The sequence below is a fragment of the Taurulus bubalis genome (assembly GCF_910589615.1).
Source record: "Taurulus bubalis genome assembly, chromosome: 3".
Classification (NCBI taxonomy): Eukaryota; Metazoa; Chordata; class Actinopteri; order Perciformes; family Cottidae; genus Taurulus; species Taurulus bubalis.
In genome coordinates this window covers 41,293,272-41,312,274 of record NC_136591.1, presented here as the reverse complement: position 1 = coordinate 41,312,274, position 19,003 = coordinate 41,293,272, and positions in this window count along the sequence as shown.

Sequence of the window (19,003 nt, the reverse complement as noted above, 5' to 3'; positions counted from 1 at the left end):
GTTTCTGCTGTGTACTGGTTTCTACTGACGGTCTACTGGTTTCTACTGACTGTGTACTGGTTTCTACTGACTGTGTACTGGTTTCCACTGACTGTGTACTGGTTTCTACTGACTGTGTACTGGCTTCTACTGACTGTCTACTGGTTTCTACTGACTGTGTACTGGTTTCTGCTGTGTACTGGTTTCTACTGACGGTCTACTGGTTTCTACTGACTGTGTACTGGTTTCTACTGACTGTGTACTGGTTTCCACTGACTGTGTACTGGTTTCTACTGACTGTGTACTGGCTTCTACTGACTGTCTACTGGTTTCTACTGACTGTGTACTGGTTTCTGCTGTGTACTGGTTTCTACTGACGGTCTACTGGTTTCTACTGACTATGTACTGGTTTCTACTGACTGTGTACTGGTTTACACTGACTGTGTACTGGTTTCAACTGACTGTGTACTGGTGTATACTAATGGTCTACTGGTTTCGACTGACTGTGTACTGGTTTCCACTGACTGTGTACTGGTTTCAACTGACTGTGTACTGGTTTCTACTGACTGTGTACTGGTTTCAACTGACTGTGCACTGGTGTATACTAATGGTCTACTGGTTTCTACTGACTGTGTTCTGGTGTCTAATGACTGTTTCCTAGTTTCTACTGACTGTGTACTGGTTTCTACTGACTGTGTACTGGTTTCTACTGACTGTGTACTGGTTTACACTGACTGTGTACTGGTTTCTACTGACTGTCTACTGGTTTCTACTGACTGTGTACTGGTTTTTGCTGTGTACTGGTTTCTACTGACGGTCTACTGGTTTCTACTGACTATGTACTGGTTTCTACTGACTGTGTACTGGTTTACACTGACTGTGTACTGGTTTCTACTGACTATGTACTGGTTTCTACTGACTGTGTACTGGTTTACACTGACTGTGTACTGGTTTCAACTGACTGTGTACTGGTGTATACTAATGGTCTACTGGTTTCTACTGACTGTGTACTGGTTTCCACTGACTGTGTACTGGTTTCAACTGACTGTGTACTGGTTTCTACTGACTGTGTACTGGTTTCAACTGACTGTGTACTGGTGTATACTAATGGTCTACTGGTTTCTACTGACTGTGTTCTGGTGTCTAATGACTGTTTCCTAGTTTCTACTGACTGTCTACTGGTTTCTACTGATGGTCTACTGGTTTCTACTCACGGTCTACTGGTTTCTACTCACGGTCTACTGGTTTCTACTCACGGTCTACTGGTTTCTACTAACTGTCTACTGGTTTTAACTGGCTGTCCATTGGTTTCTATTGGATGTTGACTGCTTTGTACTGGTTGTGGTTTGTTGTCACTCTACTGGTTTCTACTGTCTGTTTGTCTGCTTGTTTCTACTGTGGCTTTCTACCGTTTTTCTACCCGTTAAACGTACAACCTTTAAACCTCGCGCGTCTCTGGACTACAATAAACGGTGTGTGTGTCTGTGTGTGTGTGCGTGTGCTTGTGTGTGTGTGTGTGTGTGTGTGTGTGTGTGTGTGTGTGTGTGTGTGTGTGTGTGTGTGTGTGTGTGTGCGGGGTTTATGGTTCGCGAGCAAGGACGCGTGCGCGCGGGTTCACGCGTGTCCTGCCCTTGTGTGCTATGATCCGGCGCGTGGACACACACACACACACACACACACACACACACACACACACACACACACACACACTGCATCTCTCTCTCACACACACACACACACACACACACACACATAAAGGGAGAAAGAGAGAGAGGGAGAGGAGGCGGAAACCTCCATCTGCCCTGCTCGGTGACCGACCCGTCGTCTCCTCCGAGCAAACCGGGAAGAAACCGAGTGGATAATGTGACAAAAGAAGAAGGAGAAGAAGAGGGAATTCAACATGGTCTATATATAGGCTGTGCCCCGGACTGCACCACCACCTCCTCCACCTCCGCCGCCGCCGCCGCCGCCGCCACCTGCCCTCCCGGTACCGGTAAGTCACGGAGAGATGTGTCGGTCCCGGGGCGGGTTGGCGCCAGCAGCAATGGCCGGTTATCGAGGCTGGCTGACCCGGGAGAATGACTTTTGAGGTCTTATGAGGTCGGGTTACGTTCAGCCATGTTGCGGGGAGGTGGGGGGTGGGGGGGGGTAACGGCTGGGCTCTTGACACCTGCCCTCGTTCCCGGTAATTGGAGGGAGAAGAAGAAAAATGGCTCGTGACCGAACCAACTGCCATCCCGCACCGGGAAATGACTTAGCTAACGACCGGGGCTCCGGGGTCTCCGACACCGAGGGGCGGGGGCGGCGGTGTTATGGAGGAACTGGTGCCCCGGTCATTCTCGCTCCCTGGCGGATGCGGATGCGGTTGGCGGCAAGCGAGCCCGTTACCGTGTCGCCTAGAGACAGGAGGCTGAAGGAGCGGGGTCGGGGAGGGCGAGGAACCGGCGGCCGGTGGCCATCATTTATTATTCATTTATTATTCATTTTTTATTTGAAATAATTGTTATTAACATGTAGTTAAAAATGTTTAGAATTTTTTTCTGAACAATTTATATTTGATGTTTATTTAAATTTGTTTTATTATTTTGTTCTTTTCTTTTTCTTTTAGAGACCTCATTATATTTGATATGTTTCTAATTTTTTTTTATTATTTTTAATTTTTTTGCATTTCATATTGTATTCTTCTTGACCACTTTATTTTTATTTGAAATGTGTTTTTTCTTTCTTTTGGAGACCTCATTTTATCAAATTATTAAAAAGATATTTTTAATATTAAAATGTATATTTAATATTAAAAATATCTTTTTAATAATTTTATATTTTTTGACATTTCCATATTTTACTCTTCTTGACCACTTTGTTTTAATTTTTAAATATAATTTTTCTTTCTTTTATTATTTAATATTTTACTGTCCCAATCTAACGGTACGAGACTAGATCATTATATCATACATTTTTCTGTATATTTAAAATTTCAATTTATTTGTACTTTTTACATATTTTTTTCTTATTGTCCACTTTATTTTAAATATTTTCTTCTTCTTTTAGAGGCTTAATTATAATTGATATGCTTATTTAAAATTGTAGTATTAAAAATTGTTTTTTTTTTAAATATATTTTTTCTTTCTTTTATTATTTAATATTTTACTCTCCCAATGTAATGGTAAGAGACTACATTATTTTATTTTATATGTTTTAATTTTATTATAGTTATTTTTTACTGTAGTTTCAAAATTATTTTTTATATATTTTTGCATTTTCCATATTTTTTTTCACTTTGTTTTAATTTGACCTTTTAATTATTATTTGTATTTATTATTTTACTCCAACAATCTAACGGTTTCGAGACAAAACAATTATAATTAAATTAAATAAATCTCTCTAATTGTTAAAAATGGGACTACATTTCTTCTATTGTATATTTATACACACTTATTACGATTATTGATCGTAACCAGTTATAAGTGATTATTGATCATAACCGGTTACCAGTGATTATTGATGATAACCGGTTATCGGTGATTATTGATCATAACCGGTTACCAGTGATTATTGATGATAACCGGTTATCGGTGATCATAACCGGTTATCGGTGATTATTGATCATAACCGGTTACCTGTGATTATTGATCATAACCGGTTATCGGTGATTATTGATCATAACTGGTTATCGGTGATTACTGATCATAACCGGTTATCGGTGATTATTGATCATAACCGGTGATTGTTGTGTCGGCGGGACGTTTTGTTTCCCGCGGTGATAACGGGAACGATTCATCCCCTCATTATCGGCCTCATCCTTCAATAATTAATTAATTCACAGATTCACTTTGTTCATATTCCTTTTCTTCTTCTCTCCCTCTCTCCTCCTCTCTCGCCCTTCATCCTCCATCTTCTCTCTCTCTTCCAGGTCACAGAGGCAGCAGCAGTAAATCATGCTCTCTCCACGTCCGTATGTTAAAGAACACACTCGTCTTATTTTAGCAGCACTGCCTTCCTCCTCCTCTTCTTCCTCCTCTTCCTTCTCTCTCGCCCTCCTCTCTTCTGAGTTTTGACTCCCTCTCTCTCTACACACACACACACACACACACACACACACTGGAAAATGAAGCGTGGGTCGAGTGTGTTGCAGCCTCCCTCCTCTGATGCAGCCAAACGACACACACACCCTGCCAGCACACACACACACACACACACGGCCGGCGATGGCGAACGGACGCCGGACGCACGCACGCCGGGTTCGAGTCCCTTCCCGGCCGCCACCTCTCTGTTCAGCCCGGACGTTGGAGCCAAGATGGCGTCCGACCTCCTCATCAGGCTGTCAGGTAACACACACACACACACGGACACATGCTGAGATGTACACACACAGACGTACACACACGCTTGCACGCGCACACACACACATGTACACACATGGACACATGCTGACGCAAACACACATGTACACGCACACACACATGTACACGCGGACACATGCTGACACACAGACACACACACATGTACACACACCTACACACACACATGCTGACACACAGACACACACAAACAAACATGTACACACACAGACACACACACATGTAAACACAGACACACACACACACACACGTGTACACACAGACACATGCTGACACACACACACATGTACACACACAGACACACACAAATCCATTTGTTGCTGCACACATACATGTGTTAATACTGCAGTCGATGAATCAATCAGTCAGCTGACAGGAAGTTGATCGATGATCATTTTGACTATTGATCAGGGATCTATGTTAATGATCAAGCAAAAATGTCAATAATCTTCTCCGATAATTCCAATTGTTTTCTAACGTTTTCTCTCTCTCTCTCTCTCTCTCTCTCTCTCTCTCTCTCTCCAGAGGCGACCCAGAAGGCCCAGATGCATCCTGGGAGGCCGGCGGAGGCCCTGCCGGCGGAGGCCCTGCCGGCGGCACCCGGCGGGCAGCAGGACGAGCCGGGCCTCGCTCTCTCCCCGGACGGACCCGGGCCGAGTCCGGAGCCGCCGTCGCTGTCGCACACACCCGACAGCAACGCAACCACCGACACGCTGGCCTCAGACCTGCTGAGGAAACTGGCAGGTACAGAGTGTGTGTGTGTGTGTGTGTGTGTGTGTGTGTCTGTGTGTGTCTGTGTGTGTGTGTGTGTCCATCCACCCAACCAACCAACCATCCACCCACCTATCCAACCATCCATCCAACCATCCAGCCAACCATCCAACCAACCATCCAACCATCCAACCACCCATCCAACCAACCCACCATCCATCCAACCATCCACCCATCCAACCAAACATCCAACCAACCATCCAAACCATCCATCCACCCATCCAACAAACCCACCATCCATCCAACCAACCATCCATCCAGCCAACCATCCATTCATCCAACCATCCATCCATCCAACCAACCACCCATCCAACCAACCAACCAACCATTCATCAAACCATCCAACCAACCATTCATCCAACCACCCAGCCAACCATCCAACCAACCATCCATCCAGCCAACCATCCACCCAACCAACCATCCAGCCAACCATCCCTCCACCCATCCATCCAACCAACCACCCATCCACCTATCTAACCATCCATCCAACCAACCACCCAGCCAACCATCCATCCAACCAACCATCCAGCCAGCCATCCATCCAACCAACCATCCAGCCAACCATCCACCCAACCAACCATCCAGCCAACCATCCATCCATCCAACCATCATCCACCCAACCAACCACCCATCCACCTATCTAACCATCCATCCATCCAACCAACCAACCACCCAGCCAACCATCCAACCAACCATCCAGCCAGCCATCCATCCAACCATCCAGCCAACCATCCACCCAACCATCCAGCCAACCATCCATCCATCCAACCATCCATCCACCCAACCAACCACCCATCCAACCAACCATCCATCCAGCCAACCATCCATCCAACCAACAAGCCAATTATCCATCCACCCATCCAACCATCCATCCAACCATCTAACCAACCATCCATCCATCCATCCAACCAACCATCCATACACCCATCCATCCAACCAACCATCCATCCATCCAGCCAACCATCCATCCAACCAACAAGCCAATCATCCATCCACCCATCCAACCATCCATCCACCCATCCATCCAACCATCCAACCATCCATCCATCCAACCAACCACCCATCCATCCAACCACCCATCCATCCAACCATCCATCCATCCAGCCAACCATCCATCATCCATCCATTGGTCCCTCCATCATCCATCCCTCTATCCATCATCCATCCCTCCATCCATCCATCCAACCATCCATCCACCCAACCAACCACCCATCCACCTATCTAACCATCCATCCAACCAACCAACCACCCAACCAACCACCCATCCAACCAACCATCCATCCAGCCAACCATCCATCCAACCAACAAGCCAATCATCCATCCAACCATCCAACCAACCATCCATCCATCCATCGAACCAACCATCCATACACCCATCCATCCAACCAACCATCCATCCATCCAGCCAACCATCCATCCAACCAACAAGCCAATCATCCATCCACCCATCCAACCATCCATCCACCCATCCATCCAACCATCCAACCATCCATCCATCCAACCATCCAACCAACCACCCATCCATCCAACCAACCATCCATCATCCATCCATTGGTCCCTCCATCATCCATCCCTCTATCCATCATCCATCCCTCTATCCATCCATCCATCCATCCATCCATCATCCATCAGTCCAAACCCAAGCAAACTCTCCATTGTATTATAATATTCAAGCATTCAGTTTTACGGCTGCTGAATAAACACACTGACAGATTTCCCTCCAACCGCAGAGCGCCAGGAGGTGAGCAGCCAGCTGGTGAGGGTGAAAGAGGAAGAAGAGCCGATGGAGGTCGACACGTTGGCCCCGGACCTCGTCCAGGATCGACCGATCCCAAAAGAGATCCCCTCACCCTCCCAAAAGATGGCGAGCCACCACGTCTTCAGCATCAAAACAGAAGACCAGGCTCCCGGTGGCCAAACGGTGGAGGAGCAGCTGCACCCTGGAGCCAAGATGGCCGACCAGCGTCTCCACGGCCTGAAGATAGAAGACACGTTTTACACCGCAGGCTGCCGGCCCGGATCCAACGCGGCACACGGCGGCGTCTCCGGAGCCAACACCTTACAGTTCAGAGTGAAAATGGAGGATCATGGAGCCAAGATGGCGGACCAGCTTCTATCTGGAGCCAAGATGGCGGACCAGCTTCTATCTGGAGCTAAGATGGCGGACCAGCTTCTATCTGGAGCCAAGATGGCGGACCAGCTTCTCTTTAAAGCCAAAATTGCAGAGCGGCCTTTCTCTGCCGCCAAGATGAGCAACAAGTTCCTCTCAGGAGTCAAGATGGAGGACCAGTTTTCTTCAGGAGCCAAGATGGAGAACCAGCTTCTCTTCGGAGCCAAGATGGAGAACCAGCTTCTCTTCGGAGCCAAGATGGAGAACCGGCTTCTTCCCGGCGCCGTGATGGCGGACCGCATTTTCTCAGGAGCGAAGGCGGAGGAGCAGCTCTTCTTCGGAGCCAAGATGGAGGACCAGCTCAACCCCGGAGCCAAGATGGCCGACCAGTGCCTCAGAGCCGTGCTATGGCAGGACATGTCGGTGAACCTGGCGTCCACGCTGCTGCACCAGCTCTCAGGTACAAACACCATCAATTAGATTCAGGTTTCTCAAATTAAATAAGTTTAAAAATGTCAAATAGCGTAATCTGGGCAATAATAAATAATCATAACCCAATAATGTAATTGATATTATCCTGAAATGAGCCAGTCTGCATTACGAGCACTTTACGTATATTTTGATGCCGATACTTTGGTACTTAAGTAAGATCGTGAAATTATTTCTAAACTAGTATTACTTCTGGTCGTTTACTACAATAACAATAATAACTTGTATTTATTGTTTATTAAGAAAATACATAAAATACACACGCATGTTCCAATAATACATAAGTACATAAACCACCTGCACACAAATTACATTGTTTTTAATTAACTTCTTTAAAGATATTTATTTATTTAGTTTATTTAAAATTGCTGTAAATGTTTAATATTAATTTTTTTGGCTTGTTATTGTTTTGGATTTCTTTGTATTTGTAAAAAATATATATATAAATAAATATATCTTCAAAAAATTATTTTATTCCTGAAGCATTAAAAGATCTTTCTGCAAAGTTTTTTGATTAAATACTTATTTATTCAGTTTTCATGTCGGTGTCAACAGTTGACACTGAGGCTGGTTCATGAACATCTTCATGATATTTAATAAAATATAAATGAACTGATGATGATGATGATGATGAACTCTTCCTCCTGCAGAGAGAGTCAGTAAATCCAACAGCCGGCTGGAGGAGAGGAAGACTCCGCCCCCCAGAAGCAGGTACCTCCACTTCCTGTCGTCATCAGCAGCGGTGTATAAAGTACCCACAAGCCATACTTGAGTACAAGTAAAGATACCTTACTGAAAGTCACCTATTAGAATACTACTTGAGTAAAACTCTTAAAGTATCTGATATTTACTGTACTTAAGTATCAAAAGTAATTTTCTGATATTAAATGTACTTAAGTATTGAAAGTAAAAGTACAAGTAAATGATGTTAATAAAAAATCAAAGGGTCTACACTTGCTACACACACATCTCCAACTCTTAATGCTGCGTTCTCGCGGCTCCTGTCAATCCTATTGTGTGGCTGTTAGCTAACTTAACGTTAAGTTTTGTTGATTTGAGTCATCTTAGCTATAATCATTGCAGCACTAGTTGGCTAACACTAACGTTAGCCAACTAGTGCTGCAATGATTATAACTAAAATAACTCAAATCAAAAAACTGTCAACACGTCCTCAGCTCACTAACTCGCTAGCGATCTGTCTACTACACTAATTGTCTCATTTGATTTACGATAGCTAGCGAACGTTAGCTTAAAAAGAATCTTTCACTCCAACATAAGAAAACATTTCTCGCAAATATGGCCACCACCGTTGTTTGTTGCGGGAGTAGCAGCCGCTTCCATTTCTGCTTCCATCATGAAATCAGTCGTTGTTGAGTGGAATTCTACTCATGTAGTCGCTAGCAAGCTAGCATCCTGGCATCACTGGGAACTCTACTCATGTAGTCGCTAGCAAGCTAGCATCCTGGGCATCACTGGGAACTCTACTCATGTAGTTGCTCGCTAGCTAGCATCCTGGCATCACTGGGAACTCTACTCATGTAGTCACACGCTAACTAGCATCCTGTTCATCACTGGGAACTCTACTCATGTAGTCGCTAGCTAGCTAGCATCCTGGCATCACTGGGAACTCTACTCATGTAGTCGCACGCTAACTAGCCTCCTGGGCATCACTGGGAACTCTACTCATGTAGTAGCACACTAACTAGCATCCTGTTCATCACTGGGAACTCTACTCATGTAGTCGCACGCTAACTAGCATCCTGGGCATCACTGGGAACTCTACTCATGTAGTCGCACGCTAACTAGCATCCTGGGCATCACTGGGAACTCTACTCATGTAGTCGCTAGCTAAGTAGCATCCTGGGCATCACTGGGAACTCTACTCATGTAGTCGCACACTAACTAGCATCCTGGGCATCACTGGGAACTCTACTCATGTAGTCGCTCGCTAGCTAGCATCCTGGCATCACTGGGAACTCTACTCATGTAGTCGCTAGCTAAGTAGCATCCTGGGCATCACTGGGAACTCTACTCATGTAGTCGCTCGCTAGCTAGCATCCTGGGCATCACTGGGAACTCTACTTATGTAGTCGCTCGCTAGCTAGCATCCTGGCATCACTGGGAACTCTACTCATGTAGTCACTCGCTAGCTAGCATCCTGGCATCACTGGGAACTCTACTCATGTAGTCGCTAGCTAGCTAGCATCCTGGCATCACTGGGAACTCTACTCATGTAGTCACTCGCTAGCTAGCATCCTGGCATCACTGGGAACTCTACTCATGTAGTCGCTCGCTAGCTAGCATCCTGGGCATCACTGGGAACTCTACTTATGTAGTCGCTCGCTAGCTAGCATCCTGGCATCACTGGGAACTCTACTCATGTAGTCACTCGCTAGCTAGCATCCTGGCATCACTGGGAACTCTACTCATGTAGTCGCTAGCTAGCTAGCATCCTGGCATCACTGGGAACTCTACTCATGTAGTCACTCGCTAGCTAGCATCCTGGCATCACTGGGAACTCTACTCATGTAGTCGCTAGCTAGCTAGCATCCTGGCATCACTGGGAACTCTACTCATGTAATCGCTAGTTAGCTAGCATCCTGGGTATCACTGGGAACTCTACTCATGTAGTCGCTCGCTAGCTAGCATCCTGTTCATCACAGGGAACACTACTCATGTAGCTGCTAGCTAGCTAGCATCCTGGCATAACTGGGAACTCTACTCATGTAGCTGCTAGCTAGCTAGCATCCTGGCATAACTGGGAACTCTACTCATGTAGCTGCTAGCTAGCTAGCATCCTGGCATCACTGGGAACTCTACTCATGTAGCTGCTAGCTAGCTAGCATCCTGGCATCACTGGGAACTCTACTCATGTAGCTGCTAGCTAGCTAGCATCCTGGCATAACTGGGAACTCTACTCATGTAGCTGCTAGCTAGCTAGCATCCTGGCATCACTGGGAACTCTACTCATGTAGCTGCTAGCTAGCTAGCATCCTGGCATCACTGGGAACTCTACTCATGTAGCTGCTAGCTAGCTAGCATCCTGGGCATTACTGGGAACTCTGTGTCTGTCATTTTTTTCTAAAGATAGATTTGATTTTGTAGCGAATAACGAAGGTTTCAGGAGAAATGTATCGGAGTAAAATTATCAGTTTTGTGTGTGTGTGTGTGTGTGTTTCCACAGTCCGGTCCTGAAGGTGAATGTGGACACACTCCGCTCCTCCCCCCTCTTGAGCTCCCAAGAACCTGCTCACGGTAACACACACACACACACACACACACACACACACACACACACACATGCATGACTTTGACTTGTAACAGAGTACTTCTACTCTGTGGTAGCAGTACTTTTACTTCCATCTGAGTACAACCCGTTATTAACCGACTGCTAAAGGAGCGTGTGTGCATGAGAGGCGTAAAGAGCTCGTTGTTGTGGTTGTCATCACTCTTTATGTGTCTTTGTGTGTCTCTGGATCCCTTTGGCTTCATGATGAAGACGCACTGAGGAGTTTACTAATAATAACCTCCAGAGGGAAAATACATTTCATGAGCAATACTCTTTCTTTGTGTTTCGTTCTCCCAGAAACCAAAACCAGCCTCAGCAGAGATCCAGCCACAGGTTGCTCCTTCTTCTTCAGGTAAACATTTAGCTTTGTTTACTTATACTTATTTATTGTAAATTATCTTTCTAAGTATAATTATTTATCGGCACTAAACGACAACCTGCCCTCAGGTGTCACGTGTGTGGCTTTGAGACGGAGGGGCGGAGCCTCTTCCAGAGTCACATGACGTCCCACCGCCAATGGGAGCACGACTCCTTCTCGCTGCACTGCTGCGCGTGCGACCACTCGACCAATCAGGAGGCCGAGATGACGGCGCACGCCCACACGCACCTGCAAGGCATCATGGGAGAGATGAGGTGGGCGGAGACACATGTATCCATATATATGTGTGTTTTTAAAAGTTGTAATATGTATGTACTGTCAATATTAAGTCTTAGTACTATGAATTTACAATCATAATGTTCTTGAAATATGAAAATGTTTACGACTTTTTTTCTTGTGAATTTTGCAAAATTTTACGACTTTGTTTCTCAAAATATTAAAATGTTATTTTCAAAATATTACATTTTATTCTCAAAATATTATTTCTTTTCATTTACCTCAAAATATTAAAAAAATATATATTCTCAAACTGTTACAATTTTATTCTCAAAATAAAAAATAAAAATATTCTCAAAATATTATAATTTGCAAAAAACAAATTCTTGTGATTTTCTTTTCATCTTTGACGATTTTATCCTCAAAATATTATATTTTTATTTTCAAAATATACTCTCTTTTTTTACCTCAAAAACATTTTTTCAATATTTTTCTTGTAAATTGTTTGTCATCTATGGCGATTTTATCCTCAACATTTTACGACTTTGTTTCTCAAAATATTAACATTTTATTCTCAAAATATTATATCTTTTCATTTACCTCAAAATATTAAAATATATATATATATTCTCAAAATATTACATTTTTTATCTCAAAATAATATTTATTTTTACTTACCTCAAAATTAAAAAAAAAAGAAAATCTCAAACTGTTAGAATTGTATTCTCAAAATAGAAAAAATGTTATCCTGAAAATAATATAAAAAAAAATATTCTCAAAATATTATAATTTGTACAATTTTTTTCTTGTGAATTTTTTGTCACATTTGACGATTTTATTCTCAAAATGTTAAAATGTTATTCTCAAAATATTTAGATTCCCAAATTGTTATGATTATTTATACTATTCCGGTTCAATTCCCATAAAATATTACAATTAAATACGTGTGTGCGTGTTTAACCCCTCCCCCCTACCCAGATGCCCCGTCACCTCTCCCGCCTCCGCGTCCTCCGGCGCCCCGCCGTCAGTTTCCGCGGCAACCCTGCCGGGTCCCGCCGGCGGCGCCCCGGATCCGCACCGCTGCCGCATCTGCCAGAGGTCGTTCCCGGGGCAACCGGAGCTGCTGGCCCACTTCCAGGGCCATCGCCAGGGCAACCAGTACCGCTGCGACCGCTGCGGTCACCTGACGCGCACGGCCAACAAGCTGGTGGAGCACGTGCGCGTGCACACGGGCGAGCGGCCGTTCACGTGCGCGCTCTGCCCCTACAGCGCCAAGCGCCGGGACAGCCTGCGGCTGCACTGCAAGGTCAAGCACCCGGGGCACGCGCACGGGCACGTGCACGCGCACGGGCACGGGCACGGCGGGGACGTGCGCTCCAACAAACACCTGCAGCGGCTGCACACGCCAACGCACGCCTCCTCCTCCTCCTCCTCCTCCCCTCCTGCTCCTCATCCCTCGCTCTCGGACCGGGCGGGATGGAGGGACTTGTCTCCTCTGCTGCCCATCACCACGCTCATCTCCCTGAAGCCACGCCCTCCCTCCTCCTCCTCCTCCTCCTCCTCCTCTCCTTCATCCTCCTCTCCTCCTTCCTCCTCGTCTTCCTCCTCCTGCTCGTCTTCCTCCTCCAAACACTCCTTCCTCAGTTACCTTGGTCTGACCACTCCTTTGTAATGCCTCTTTTCTCTCCTCCTCTCCTCTTTGTTTCTTCTTCCCTCGACTCTCCTCTTCTATCCATCCTCTCCTCCTTTTTCCTTGCTTCTTCACCTCCTTTTCTATCATCCTCTCTGCCTTTTCCCTTGTTTCTTCTTCTCTCTTCCCATCTTCTTCCGCTCTCTCCTCTCCTTTCCTTGTCTCCTCCTCCTGGTTTCTTCTTGTCATCCCCCCTCCCTCCTCCTCTTCTATCCATCCTCTACCACTTCCCTTGTTTTTTCTTCTTCTCCTCCTCCCCTCATCCTCTGTTCTTTCCAAGAGGAAGATGTAACGCCTGTAAAGTACGACGACCGTTTTAAAGACTGAACTTCTGCATCGTGTTTCTGCACCGTACCGCCCGGTCACGGAGCTCTCTAACCTGCGACTCGGTACGCCGTACCGCCTGGTCACGGAGCTCTCTAACCTGCGACTCGGTACGCCATACCGCCCGGTCACGGAGCTCTCTAACCTGCGACTCGGTACGCCGTACCGCCCGGTCACGGAGCTCTCTAACCTGCGACTCGGCCGCTCTCGTCCTCCAGGAGCCTGAAGAGCTCTTGAACCAGCCGGAGGCCGCAGGGTTCATCCTCTGGGAGCATGAACCCATCAGGATGAATCAAAGTCTCTTCTGAGCTTCAAGTAAAACATTTAAACTCAGAACTCGTTTCCTCATCACTTCAAATGTAAGAAAACACTGAAAGTGACGACTAGAAATCACTTTTTTCTTCTTTTTTTACAGTGAAACTCATATTATTATCATAAATATGAGTAATATAAGTTTGACTTAAAACACAATCAATCGATCATGAACTGAATTGATAATAATCATTTAAAATCATCACTATTCTGTCTGAGGGTTTTTATCTTTTACGGTTTCTGGAGGCCGGCGATGATATTTCTAATATTTGTGTTGTGTATTGATAATGTATATTTGTGTTTACACACGACAACACGTCTTAATTTAAAGTTGCACTATTTGTTGCTGAGACGAAGAAAAGATATTTAAGTTATTTGATCGGAAACGACTTCCTGATCGGCAACTTTTCAATCGTTAAAAAATATTTAATTATTATTAAGTATTATTTATTGTATTACGCAGAAAAAAAACTAATTTGTACTCACAATTTAGTAATTCATGCTCTGGATTTAATATCACATTTTACTCCTTTTTGCACTTTCAATCAATCGGCCACGAGATTATTATGAATTATGAATTATTCATGCTTTGTTAGCTTGTTTATTAGCTGTTACAACGATGTGAAGCGAGAAGAGATTAAACATAAAGAACACGTATATATTGACAACAATCAGCACACAAGTATGGATTTATATAATCGAATACACCGAACCTTCATAGAAGTGTATTAAATCCAGTGACGGGAATCGAGAGCACAGATTATTAAATTGTGCTCATTAATTTGTTGTTGTTGTTGTTGTTGTTTTTAAGCTGGAGCTCATCTGTCGCATGTCACGTGAACGCAGCATCAGACCCGCCGCCGTTCTTTGTATTCCCCGCTTTGAAACGTGCAACCGAACGCACCGCGGGTTCGCTGCTCTTTAAAAGCTGCAGAAGAAGAACGGAGACGCTCCCCAAAATATGAATGAATCAATCCTGTTTTTCATATTTTCATTTACAGTTTTCAAAATGGCAGAAAAATGAAAAGCCGATACAAAACAACAAAAATATTTTTAATACTTTTCTGTATTTATTACTCGTATTGCTTGATTTTACCTGTGATGTATGTATATATATATATATATATATATATATATATATATATATATATATATATATATATATGTATGTATATGTATGTATATATATATTAAATGTATATATATATATATATATATATATATATATATATATATATATACATACATCATATATGTGTGTGTATATATAGTTATTATTAGCAGCTTAATTCCTCGTTGTCGCACTAAAGGGTGAATTCAAACAGCCTTGTAAAAACTAATTTGCACATAACGAATAAACGTTGAATGAAATCGTTCTTATTGCGTCTGTTTAGTGGTTGGTAGTGATTGATAATGATTGATAATGATTGATAATGATTGATAATAATGAGTGATGATAATGATACTTTCTTTTTTATTTTATTTATTTATTTCACATCGTCTCCCTCTCTCACATTTTATTTATTTATTTATTTTATTCACATCGTCTCCCTCTCACGTTCTATTTGTTTTATTTTATTTTAATCACATCGTCTCCCTCTCTCATGTTATATTTATTTTATTTATTTATTTATTTTATTTTAATCATATCGTCTCCCTCTCTCATGTTATATTTGTTTTATTTATTTATTTTATTTTAATCACATCGTCTCCCTCTCTCATGTTATATTTATTTTATTTATTTTATTTATTTATTTTATTTTAATCATATCGTCTCCCTCTCTCATGTTATATTTGTTTTATTTTATTTATTTTATTTTAATCACATCGTCTCCCTCTCTCACGTTATATTTGTTTTATTTATTTTACACGGATCCTGTTACTGTTTGCCGCTGCACCGATCAATAAAGTTTGATTCCATGATGAGGTCACGTCACAGAGCCAAACACTGCTGGTACTAGTGCTGCTAGTAGTACTGGCAGTACTACTCACTTGTACCACCAGCTAGTACTTCAGAGTGAGCTCTTCAGAGGATGAAGGTCATCCTCACACTCCTCAGACGAGTGGGAGGATGAGTGTCATGGGTCCTGTCCACCCGCCCTCTGCTGTTGCCACGGTTACCTAGCATGTTGCAGGTCTCCATGACGGCGAGAGAGAGAGAGAGAGAGGGAGGTTCCTGCTCATGGAGAGAGAGAGAGAGAGAGAGGTTCCTGCTCATGGAGAGAGAGAGAGAGGCTCCTGCTCACAGAGAGAGAGAGAGAGAGAGAGAGAGAGAGGTTCCTGCTCATGGAGAGAGAGAGAGAGGTTCCTGCTCATGGAGAGAGAGAGAGAGAGAGAGAGAGGTTCCTGCTCATGGAGAGAGAGAGAGAGAGAGAGAGGTTCCTGCTCATGGAGAGAGAGAGAGAGAGAGAGAGAGCTTCCTGCTCATGGAGAGAGAGAGAGAGAGAGAGAGAGAGAAAGGTTCCTGCTCATGGAGAGAGAGAGAGAGAGAGAGAGAGGGAGGTTCCTGCTCATGGAGAGAGAGAGAGAGAGAGAGGTTCCTGCTCATGGAGAGAGAGAGAGAGAGAGAGAGAGCTTCCTGCTCATGGAGAGAGAGAGAGAGAGAGAGAGAGAGAAAGGTTCCTGCTCATGGAGAGAGAGAGAGAGAGAGAGAGAGGGAGGTTCCTGCTCATGGAGAGAGAGAGAGAGAGAGAGGTTTCTGCTCATGGAGAGAGAGAGAGAGAGAGAGAGAGTGAGGTTTCTGCTCATGGAGAGAGAGAGAGAGAGAGAGGGAGGTTCCTGCTCATGGAGAGAGAGAGAGAGAGAGAGAGAGGTTCCTGCTCATGGAGAGAGAGAGAGAGAGAGAGTGAGGTTTCTGCTTATGGAGAGAGAGAGAGAGAGAGAGAGAGAGGTTCCTGCTCATGGAGAGAGAGAGAGAGAGAGAGGGAGGTTTCTGCTCATGGAGAGAGAGAGAGAGAGAGAGAGAGAAAGGTTCCTGCTCATGGAGAGAGAGAGAGAGAGAGAGAGAGGTCCTAATTAGATCTGGTTATGGCATTACAAAAGAGGGTTAGGAAGAGAGGAGGAGGAATGGAAAAGGAGGTGAAGGAGAGGGATGAAGGAAGGAAAGAGGAGGTGAAGGAGAGGGATGAAGGAAGGAAAGAGGAGGTGAAGGAAGGAAAGAGGAGACGATCACTTTCTTCTTCTGGTCAAAAGGTCAAAGCCTGAAGGACGACAGAGAATGATGATCTTAAAGGGACAGTTCACTGAATAATGTCAATGTGTTGTTATACATGGGTATATACACTGTATATATATATATATATATATATATATATATATATATATATATATATATATATATATATATATACACACACACTATATATATATATATATATATATACACTGTATATATATATATATATATACACACACTATATATATATATACAGTGTATATATAGTGTATATATATATATATACACTGTATATATACAGTGTATACATAGTGTATATATACAGTGTATATATATATACACTGTATATATATATATATATATATATACAGTGTATATATATATATATATATATATAGTGTATATATATACACTGTATATATATATATACACTGTATATATATATATATATATATACAGTGTATATATATACACTGTATATATACACTATATGTATACACATTATATATATACATATATATATAGTGTATATATACACTATATATATATAGTGTATATATATAGTGTATATATACACTATATATACACTATATATATACACTATACATATACACTATATGTATAGTGTATATATATATACACATTATATATACACTATATATATAGTGTGTATATATATAGTGTATGTATACACTATATATATATATACACACTATATATATATATATATATATATATATATATATGTATATATACATATATATAGTGTGTATATATTCCTATATATAGAGTAGGATTGATGGAAGAAAAAGAAACAATAAATAAATAAAGTGTATTTATATGTTTTCCTCTTAAAATGTTTTTATTTGTAAACACACAAATAACCTAAATATACTTATTTATTTATATTAAAATACCAAAGTACCTCTTTTATACACAACTTCTCTTCTTCTGCATCTTTTTATTTAATTTAATTTTAGTTGCTATTTCCGGTTCCGCTGACGTCATGCACGGTCACGTGATGAAGCGTCCTCTGGTGTTTTTGTTCCCCCTCTGATCCACCACGTGGAGCTCGGGCTCTTATTTTGATAGGACAACACCGGGTTCAGGTGTGATTCTTACCGGAAGAGCACTATTTTGAATAAAAACGTGACAAAACGCTGCAATTTGTATTAAATGTGATTTTTCATTAATGTATTGACAGTCTTGAACAGTCACTGTATTTTATTCTGAAGGTCGTTTATTAGAATATGTTGTTATAAACATTGATGAAATTAAACAAGGTAAATGTACTCAATTACTGTAATTAAATACAATGTTGAGGTAATTGTACTTAACTTGAGTATTGCACTTGTGTACTCTACACTCTACTACATTTCACAAGCCACTATTGTATTGTTTTATTAATTCAAAACATATGTTACAGCTTTAGTTACTTTGCAGATTCAGATTATTGATGCAACATACAATTAACATTATTATACATGATTATGTATATGTACTTTAACTTTACATGATGTCATATTTACTTATTTAAGTAAGATATTTGACACCACTGTTTTGTTTTATTTCGATTTGATCAAGACTCTTACTTTGTTGACCAACCGGAAGCGCTCCGACGCGCCCCGCCTAGCTTGACGCAGCAGAACCGGAAGAGGCGTGTCGCTAGCCGCGAGCTAAAGTTTGACGGCGCTGCTTTCACTTTCAGACGGTCGGGAGTCTCCGGGTCGAGCTTCCCGGGAAACGAGAGCAGGCGCCGACACTTCACCGCCCCTTCACCGCCCCTCCGCGCTCCATGCGGACTCCCGACGCCCTCCGGCGCAGACAAAGAAACTTTTAGCCGTTGGCGGGTCGTGGGTTTAGCGGTTGAAGCGCGCGCGGGTCGCGTCATTTAACCCAGCGCAGGGCAGC